The sequence below is a fragment of the Mandrillus leucophaeus genome, unplaced genomic scaffold (assembly GCF_000951045.1).
Source record: "Mandrillus leucophaeus isolate KB7577 unplaced genomic scaffold, Mleu.le_1.0 Scaffold395, whole genome shotgun sequence".
NCBI classification, from domain to species: Eukaryota; Metazoa; Chordata; class Mammalia; order Primates; family Cercopithecidae; genus Mandrillus; species Mandrillus leucophaeus.
In genome coordinates this window covers 1549154-1559551 of record NW_012104198.1, presented here as the reverse complement: position 1 = coordinate 1559551, position 10398 = coordinate 1549154, and positions in this window count along the sequence as shown.

The following is a 10398-nucleotide window of genomic DNA, read 5'->3' as shown; positions in this document are numbered from 1 at the left end:
TAATCCCAGCTACTTGGAAGGCTGAGGCAGGAGAATTGCTTGAACCTGGGAGACAGAGGTTGCAGTGAGCCGAGATCATGCCATTGCACTACAGCCTGGCGACAGGGCGAAAAAAAAAAAAAAAAAAAAAAAAAAAAAAAGAATAATGGAGAAAATAATAGAGGAAAGAGTCAGTGGACTTGAACCTAGATCAATAGAAATTATATAATTGTTAGCTCAGAGACATTAGTTTTTAAATGGACAGATCCTCAGAAACCAATAAGACAATAGCAAAAGTTTTCACATTAGTGCAATTGGAGTTCGAGAAGGAGAGAAAAAAGAGATTGTAATATAAAAGACATTTAAAGATATGATGGCTGAAAATTCCCCAAATTTGGTGAAAGACCACCACACGCTCAGACACATCATAATCAAAGTGCTGAAAAGCAAAGATGAAGAAAACCTGTCTTGAAAGTTGCCAGAGAAAATGGCACATTCCATAGAAAGGTACAATTCAAATGGCTGCAGATTTCTTATCAGAAATCATGAAAGCCAGAAGATAGTGGAATGCCATCTTTGAAGTACTGAAAGAAAAGAATGGTCAACCCAGAGATCTATTTCAAGTGAAAATATTATTCAGAAATGAAGGTAAAATAAAGACATACTCAGATGAAAGAAAAAACAGTCCTACTCTATTAAGAAATACTAAAGGAAGTTCTTCAAGCTAAAGGGAAATGATATGAGAAGGAAATGTAGGTATTTGGTAATGATGGAAGAGCAACAGAAATAGTAAATAACTAGGTAAATATGATTTTCCCTCTGAAGTTTGTTAAAATATATATGTTTGTTTAAACAAAAAGTTATAACATTGTCTGAGGAGGGTTTTTATAGATGTAGATGTAATATATCTGGCCACTGTAACATACAGGTCCCTGGGAGTGGATTAAAGGGAATAGTATGTTTGCAATGTTTCTACATTTCACATGAAGTGGTAGACTTCTGCTTCTGGCCAAGATGGAGTAATAGAAGCCAGAATCACCCTTCCCTAGACTAGCAGAATCACATACATAAATAGGTAATCTCCAATTTCGGTTAAAGGTTTCAATACCTCTTTCAATAATTGATAGAAAAAGCAGACAGAAAATCAGTGAGCATATAGAAGATTTGAACAAGACTCTCAATCAAGTTGACCTATTGGTATTTATAGAACACATCACACGACAAATGCAGAATACATTCTCATTTCAAGTGCCTATGGAACATGCACCAAGATATTCTAAGCTATATAATAGATTGCAATAAGTTTAAAAGGATTCAAGTCATGCAAAGTCTATTTTCTGACTCCATTGAAATTAAGGATCAATAACATAAAGATCTCTGGAAAATCTTCAAGCGTTTTGAAACTAAATAACTCTATGTAACCCACGGATCAAAGGGAAATTAAAAAGTATTTGAGCTAGATGGAAATGAAAGTACTGTATATCAAGATTTGTGGGGTGCCATTAAAGGCATACTTGAAGGAATATTTTTTACATCAAACTCTCATATTAGAAAAGAAGAAATTCATAGCTAAGAAAGTTATAGACTATAGTTAATAACAATGTATTGTATATTTGAAAATTTCTAAGAGAGTAGATTTTAAGAATTCTCATCACAAAGACTGATAAGTATGTGAGGTAATATATGTATTAATTATCTTGATTTAGCTATTCCATAATGTATACAGTTATCAAAACATCATGTTGTATGCCATAAATATATAAAAATGTTACTTGTCAATTAAGAAATGGAAAAGAAAACAAACAAAAAAAGGAAAAAAGAGTAAAATTTGCAAAGCAATGACCTTAGCTTTCATCTTAAGAAACTAGAAAAATAATAGCAAATTAAACCCAAAGCAAGTACATCAAGTGGTATGATATAAATTCAAACTAGACACTGTGAAAGGTTAGATGTGTATATTATAATTCTAATAACGAGATGAAAAAGACAACAGATAAATTAAAAGGAAGACCAAATATATTCAAATAATTTAAAAGAAGGCAGGAAATGGGGGAAAACAACAGATAAATAAGCAAATAAAAGCCTGAAGGAATAAACAGAACAAGTCCCTTCCCAATAACCTCAGAGCCAAAACACAACCCTGCCAACTATTACATTAAATGTTAATAGTATAAACAATTCAATTAAAATGCAGAGATACATAGAGTAAATGAAAAGCCAGGGTCTACTAAATGCTACACATAAAAGACATACTTTAAATAGACAGAAAATTTCAAAAATAAGTGGATAGAAAAATTATACTATACACAGGAAAAAATATGAGAAGGCTGGAGTGGGTTTTATAAATCAGACAAAATAAACTTGACAGTATTATTACAAATGAAAGGGAAATGTCATAATCATAAAGGTGACAGTTTCTTAGAAATATGTAGCAATTTTAAATGGTATGCACCTAATGACAGAGTCTCAATGCACATAAAGTAAAAATCGACAGAACTGTAATAGGAGATTTTAACAACCCTTCTTACTTGATAGAATAACGAGACCAAAAAAATTGTAGAAGACATAGAAGGTTTGAAGATCACTATCAAGCACCTTGACCTAATTGACATCTATAGAATACTTCATGCAACAATTACAGAATATAAAGTCTTTTCAAGAGCACATGATACATTTCACCACAATAAATCAGAGGCTGAACCTTAAAACATACCTCAATACATTTTAAAGGGTCAAGGTCATACAGAGTACATTCTATGGTTACAGTTGCATTACATTAGAAATCAATTGTAGTATGATATGTTGGAAATCTCCAAATATCTGAAAATTAAACAACATACTTTTAAAAGATTCATGGGTCAAAAATGAAATCACAAGGGAAATTAGAAAATATTTTGAGCCGAATGATAAAGTAGAACAGATCAAAATTTAGGGGATTGAACTACAGAGATGCTTAGAGGGAAATTTATAGCTTTAAATGATAATATTAGAAAAGAAATACATGGAATCAATTATCTAAGGTTTCCCCTTAAGAAGCTAAACAAAGAAGTACAAAGTTAACCCTTGGTAACAAGAAGGAGGGAAAAATAATGATAATAATAGGACTCAACATTATAGGAAACAGATAATAGAGAAAATTGACAAATCCAAAGCAGATCTTTGAAAATATCAACACAACTTGACAAATCTCTAATTAAACTAAAAAAGAAAACTAAAGAGAGGAAACAAATCACTAATATTAGAAGCACACATGAGATTTTCACCAGAGACCCTGCAGACATTCAAAGGATAATAATAAAAAAAAACAAAACTAGCAAACAACTTTCAGCCAACAAATTTGACTACATAAATACGTCAAGTGGGGAAAGAAGTCAAACTTTGATTCAGACCAAATTTCTGCATGGTCAACTCCTTGGGAAGCTCTTGAATGGCCCATCAGTTATTCTGAGTTGGGTCTAGATGACTGTGCCTTTATACCCCTATGTTGATAAGTCATTAAATGGGGGCCACCCAGGGAAGGAATGTGGTCTTGAGTGAGGCATCTGCCTACAGTTGAGACAGTCCTTGAAGGGGCCGACAGCTGTCTGATAATAGCACACCGAGCAACTGAGGTAATAAGCCCTTCACTGAAGGGGGATCTGGGTAGTTAATTAATGTCCACCACGGGTCCTTATAGGAACACTTGAAAGCAATTCAACACTGTGAGTGACAATGCAGGTCACCTTGAGATGGAGAGAATTAAAGGCATGATGTCTTATTAAAGTAATGGGTCCAGGCACGGTAGCTCACGCCTGTAATTCTAGCACTTTGAGAGTTCAAGGCAGGCAGATTGCCTGAGCTCAGGAGTTCAAGAACAGCCTGGGCAACACGGTGAAACCCTGTCTCTACTAAAATACAAAAAATTAGCCAGGCGTGGCGGCATGCGCCTGTAGTTCCAGCTACTCGGGAGGCTGAGGCAGGAGAATTGCTTGAACCTGGGAGGCAGAGGTTGCAGTGAGCCGAGGATCACGCCACTGCACTCCAGCCTGGGAGACAGAGCGAGACTCCGTCTCCAAAAAATAATAAACAAACAAACAAATAAATAAAATAATGTATAAAAACATAACGGCAGAAATATCTACCACCCACTATGGGTCAGGCATTGTGGTAGGGAACAGAAATACTGAGAGAAGAAGATATAGTCTTTGCCCTCAGTGGGAAGAGGCACAACAGATAGTGTGGAACTAAATCTCACAAAAAGATTCATGTTATAATAATGCCATAGGAGTGAAGATGGGTGAGTAAGAGGTAAGCGTGGTGAGTGGGCTGGATTTCCAGAAAGGTTTTAGGTAACATTTTAGCATCTACAAGACTAAGGGAGTTTTGTACAGGATGTGGCATTTGAGGTGTTCTTTAAACACAGTCCTGATTTTTAATGTGCTTAGAGTTGGAATATTATTTGGTTTAGAAAAATATGATGTACACAAGAGTTCTTCCTCTAAAACAACCGCTAATGGAGGACATACCTGTATTACTATAAACAGTATATTTTTCTGAGAAATACTTTTCCTGTCAATTATGTGCTGCATTTTAAAAACAACCATTATGCTATCTTCAGGACAAACATTTCTTTTCTCTCTGAAAATATAATGGAAATCTACAGCAAGAAAAATCAAGATTTATTTAGAGCATTTAAATTTACAGACATCATTTTGGAAATGTGCTTATGATTTTTAAAAATTCCCTGTACTACTTGGCTATTCATTTATAGGACCTACCAATAGGAAATGGTACTTCATTCAGTTACCTCAGATTTAAATCTTGGAATACAGAACCCCAAATAATTCAAAGACCTCATACCCTGGACACAGACCCCAAAACCTCACACTTAACCTTGGAATAAAGGCCCTTAAAGATTTCAAAGACATCACACTTTGAACACAAATCAACAAACACCAAAGTCTCTACCTTAAAACATAGACACTCAGTGAGTTAGGAGGCCTCATACCCTGATATGAACTCCCCAAATATCTCAGAGTAAAAACTTGGGACACAGACACTCAAATATACCTCACACACTAAACTTAAGACTCCAAAGATCTTAGACCCAAACTTGGGACAAAGATCATGAAAGAGTTCAGATACCTTGCACACTGAATACAGACACTCAAGTCCCTTGTACCCAAACCTTAGAACACAGAATCTCAAAGACTTCAGAGACCACACAACCTGAATACAAACCCCAGACACCTCAGACTCAAATCTTGGGGTATAAACCTTCTAAATGTTCAGAGACTTCACCCTGAACAGAGTCTTAAAATGCCTCATATTCAAACCTTGGAAAGCGCTCTAAATGAGTTCGGAAACCTCATTCCCTAAAAACAGACCCGTGATTACCTCAGAATCAGGACATCTTTGGAAAACAGAACCCCCAAAGACTTAAGAGACCTCACATCAACACAGACCCCCCAAAACCTCAGAATCAAATCTTTTTACGTAGTTTCTGAGAGAGTTCAGAGACCTTATGCACTGAAAGCACATCATCAAACATCTCAGACTCACACCTTGCGACAGACCTTCAAAGAGTTCAGATTCCACAAGCCATTAACTCAGACCCTGAGTTACACAGAATTAAAACCTTGGGACATGACAAAGATGTTCAAAGAATTCTGAGACCTCACACCTTGAGCAGACACCTAAATATCTCAGAGTCAAGCCTTGAGATGCAGACCCCCACAGATTTCAGAGACCTTCTAACCTGAACATAGACTCCTAAATACCTCAGACTAAAATTTTGGAACACAGACTCTTGAAGATTTCAGAGACCGAGACCTAATATCCTGAAAGCAGACTCAACAAATACCTCAGACTCAAACATGGGATACAGACTCACTGAAATTTCAGACACTAACGCCCTGAACACAGTCCCTGAATATCTCAGACTCAAATCTTTAAAAGGACTCTAAATAAGTTCATAAACCTCACTTTATGAACACAGGCCACTAATTACCTCAGACTCAAACCTTGAAGCACAATGCCAAAGAGTTCAGGGGCCTTACACCATGAACACAGATCCCCGAAATCTCAGCTCCAAAGCTTAGGATACATGCCCTCAAAGAATTCAGAGAGCTCCCAACCTGAACACAGGCAACAAATATCTGACATTCAGATCTTAGAAAACAGACACTCAAAAATTTTCTGGGACCTTAAACGCAGATGCCCTAAACATTACATATGGAAATCTTCAACACAGACCCTCAAAAAATCAGAGACCACAAACTCTGGCCAGAGTACTCCAAATACTTAAGACTTAAAACTTGGTACACAGACCCTCAAAAGTTCAGAGACAACACATCCTGGACGCAGATCTCTAAAGCCTCAGATTCAAACCACGTGGATATGTATCCACAAAGAATTCAGGGGCTTCACATTCTGAGCACAGACCACCTATACCTGAGATCAAAAACTTGAAAAACAGACCCTCAAAAGATTTTCAGAGACTTCATCTCTTGAACACAGACTGCCCAACACCTGAGACTCAAGTCTTGGTACATAGACCCTCAGAAAGTTCAGAGAACTCACATCCTAACCAGAGTATGCCAAATACTTAAGTCTCAAAATTTGGCACATAGACCCTGAAAAAGTCTGGAGATCTCACACACCTTGAACACAGACTCCCAAGCACCTAAGACTAAAATGTAAAAAACAAAAAACAAAAAACAAAAAACACAAAACACCCAGAATTGCAAAGATTTTAAGACCCTCACATCCTGAATATGAACCCCCAAATATCTAATACTCAACCTTTGGGGCATAGAACATTTAAAAGTTCAGAGACTTCACACCTTAAACTCAGTTTCTAATACCTCAGGCTCAAATCTTGGAAGAGGTCCGTATAAGTTCAGAAATCTTACTCCCTTAAAACTCCCCAAATAGCTCAGAATTAAACCTTGTGATACAGACCTTTAAAAAATTCAGACACTTTATACCCTGAAAACAAGTCACCTCAGACTCAACTCTTGGGAGAGAACCTCAAAGATTTGAGAGGTCATACCCTGAAAAGAGATCCCCAGGTACCACTCTGTGAATACAGTCCTACAAATATCTCAGATTTGAATTCTGGAACACAGGCCCTCAAAGAAGTCAGTGCCTTCACATCCTAAATATAAATCCCCAAATACCACAAACTCAAAACTTGGAACACAGAATCTCCAAGAGTACTGAGTTTCTGAGATCTCACACCCTGAAGAGAGACATTAGAACCTCAGAACAAAACTTAGGACGAAAACCTTAAAAGAGTTCGGACCCAAACACCTCAGACTCAAACCTTGTAACAAAGACCCTCAATGACTTCAGAGACCAAAACCCTACAAAAAGGCCCACAATACAGAAACTTAGAATTTTATGTCACAGGCTCCCAGAATTCAAAGACTTCACACGCTAAACACAAAACGACTAATACCTCAGACTCAATCCTATGAAAAAAATACTGTCAAAAAGATCTCACACTTTGAATGGAGATCCCCAAACGATTCAGATTTAAACACTGGAAGACAATTAGTTCAGAGACCTTTCATTCCCTGCTCAGAGGAATGAAACACTTCGATTCTCAAGTTGGAACAGAGGTCTTCAAAGATTTAATGATTTACACCCAGAACATAAACACCAATACCACCGAATATAGGAAAAACAAACTTTTTTCTCCCATTATACTCTCACAACACTCAATACTTCACTTCTGATACCAGATATATGGGAATTTTTGCACACATCAGTTCTCCAGTAGACTCCAGCTGAGTATCCTACAATTTAACTCAATTCTGACACTATCTACCTGGAGTTAGAATCAGATCCCATAGGTTAAGGGCTCGGTCCCACAAGACTGCCCTCCATTTCAGGATCCAATTGCAAGTCCAGGCCTTCAGTAGTTCTGACTGATATAAATCGGTTTCCACCTCCTGGGGTTCAATCATTTGCTAGAATGGCTGACAAAATCCAGAGAAATGCTTTCTTACATTTATTGGTTTATTATAAAGGATATTACAAAGTATAGAGATGGAGAGATGAAGAGATGTATAGGGCAATGTAAGTGGGAAGGGTCATGGAGCTTCTATGCCCTCTCCTGGTGCACCAACCTTTAGACACCTGCATGAGTTCAGCAACCCTGAAGCTCTCCAAACCCTGTCCTTTTGTGTTTCTATGGAGGCTTCACCAGTTAAATCACTTAATCTTTTAAAAAAACTTTTTATTGGAATTTCATTTGGAAAATATTTATCTTTGTACAGATTTACACTTATGTTCCTTTTTTTTCTTTCTTTCTTTTTTTTTTTTTTTGAGACAGAGTCTCACTCTGTTGCCCAGGCTGGAGTGTGGTGGCATGATCTCGGCTCACTGCAATCTCCACCTCTCAGGTTCAAGCGATTCTCCTGCGTTTGCCTCCTGAGTAGCTGGAATTACAGGTGCTACCACCACACCCGGCTAATTTTTGTATATTTAGTAGAGATGGGGTCTCACCGTGTTGGCCAGGCTGGTCTTGAACTCCTGACCTCAAGTGATCCACCTAACTCGGCCTCCCAAAATGCTGAGATTACAGGCAGGAGCCACCACACCCAGCCAGATTTACACTCATGTTCCTTTGATTACAACCCAAATCATTTATTTTCACCTTTTATTTTAGGTTCAGGAGTACATGCACAGGTGTGTTATATAGGTAAATTGCATGTCATAGGGGTTTGGTGTACAGATTATTTTACCAGTCAAGTAATAAGCATAGTACTCAATAAGTAGTTTTTTGATCCTCACCCTCCTCCCATCCTCCACCCACAAGTAGGCCTGGGTGTCCGTTGTTCTCTTCTTTGTGTCCACATGTACTCAATGTTTAGCTCCCATTTATAAGTGATAACATGCCAGTGTTTGGTTTTCTGCTCCTGTGTTAATTAACTTAGAATAATGGCTTCCCGCTCCATCCACGTTGCTGCAAAGAACATGATCTTATTCTTTTTAATGGCTGTGTAGTATTCCATGGGTATATGCACCACTTTTTTCTTTATCCAGTCTACCATTGATAGACATTCAGGTTGATTCCATGTCTTTGTTATTGTGACTACTGCTGCAGTGAGCATACATGTGCATGTGTCTTTATAGCTGAATGATTTATATTCCTTTAGGTATATGCCCCAAAATGGGATTGCTGGGTCGAATGGTAATTCTGCTTTGAGTTCTTTGAGAAATTGCCAAACTGCTTTCCACAATGGCTGAACTAATTTACATATACAGCAGCAGTGTATAAGCATTCCCTTTTTTCTGCAACCTCAGCTGTTATTTTGACTTTTTAATAATACCCATTCTGATGGTGTGAGATGGTATCTCATTGTGGTTTTGATTTGCATTTCTCTAATGATTAGCTGATGTTGAACATTTTTCCATATGCTTGTTGGACAGGATCACTCAACTTTTAGCCCTTCTCTCCTCCAAGGTCAGTGGTGGGACTGAAAGTTCCAACTCTCTAATCATTGCGCCTGGTAACCAGCCCCCATCCTGAGGCTAGCTAGGAGCCCATAGCCACCAATCAATCCATTAGCATGCAAAAGACACTTATCACTTTGGAGATTCCAATGGTTTGGGGAGGGGTGGAGAACAAATATATACTTCTTACTACATCACAAACACACATAAATCTTGGAACACTGATTCTCTAAAGTTCAGAGACTTCACACAATGAACTTAGACAACAACAACAACAAAAACAAAAATCCCAGAAGCAAACTTAGGAAACAAATCCTCAAAGAGGTCAGATACCTTCAACCTTGAAAAGAGACTCCAAACACCTCACACTCCAAACTTGGAATGCATACCATGAGAGTGTTCTGCCTCATCACCTAAATATTGAATGACAACATCACCTAAATATTGAATGAAAACATCATAACCTGAGAATTGAATACTAGTGATTCAATATTTGGAACCTAGACTCTCACCTCAATGAATTCATAGACCTCAACCCAGGACACTAGCTTACAGACAAATGAGACTCAAACCTCATGACACAACACCTGAAAGATTTCAGATATCACATATCCTGAAGGAGATTCCAGACATCTCAACAGCAACCTTGGACCACAGACTTTCAATGAGTTCAGAGAATTTATGCCTTTTAAAAATAACCCAAGTACGTCATATAAACATTAAAACACAGACCCTAAAATATTTGTGAGTGCTTACACTCAGAAAACAGATATAAAATGCCTTAGTCTCAAGTCTTGGAACATACACCCTCAAAGATGTCACAGAACTAAAACTCTAAACACATATGTGCAAATACCTCAAATTCATTATTTAGGACATAGACCCTCATAGACCTCAGAGATCTCACACTCCAAATGCAGATGTGCATATAACTCAAACTCAATTATATAGTATATAATTATATACAAATATAAA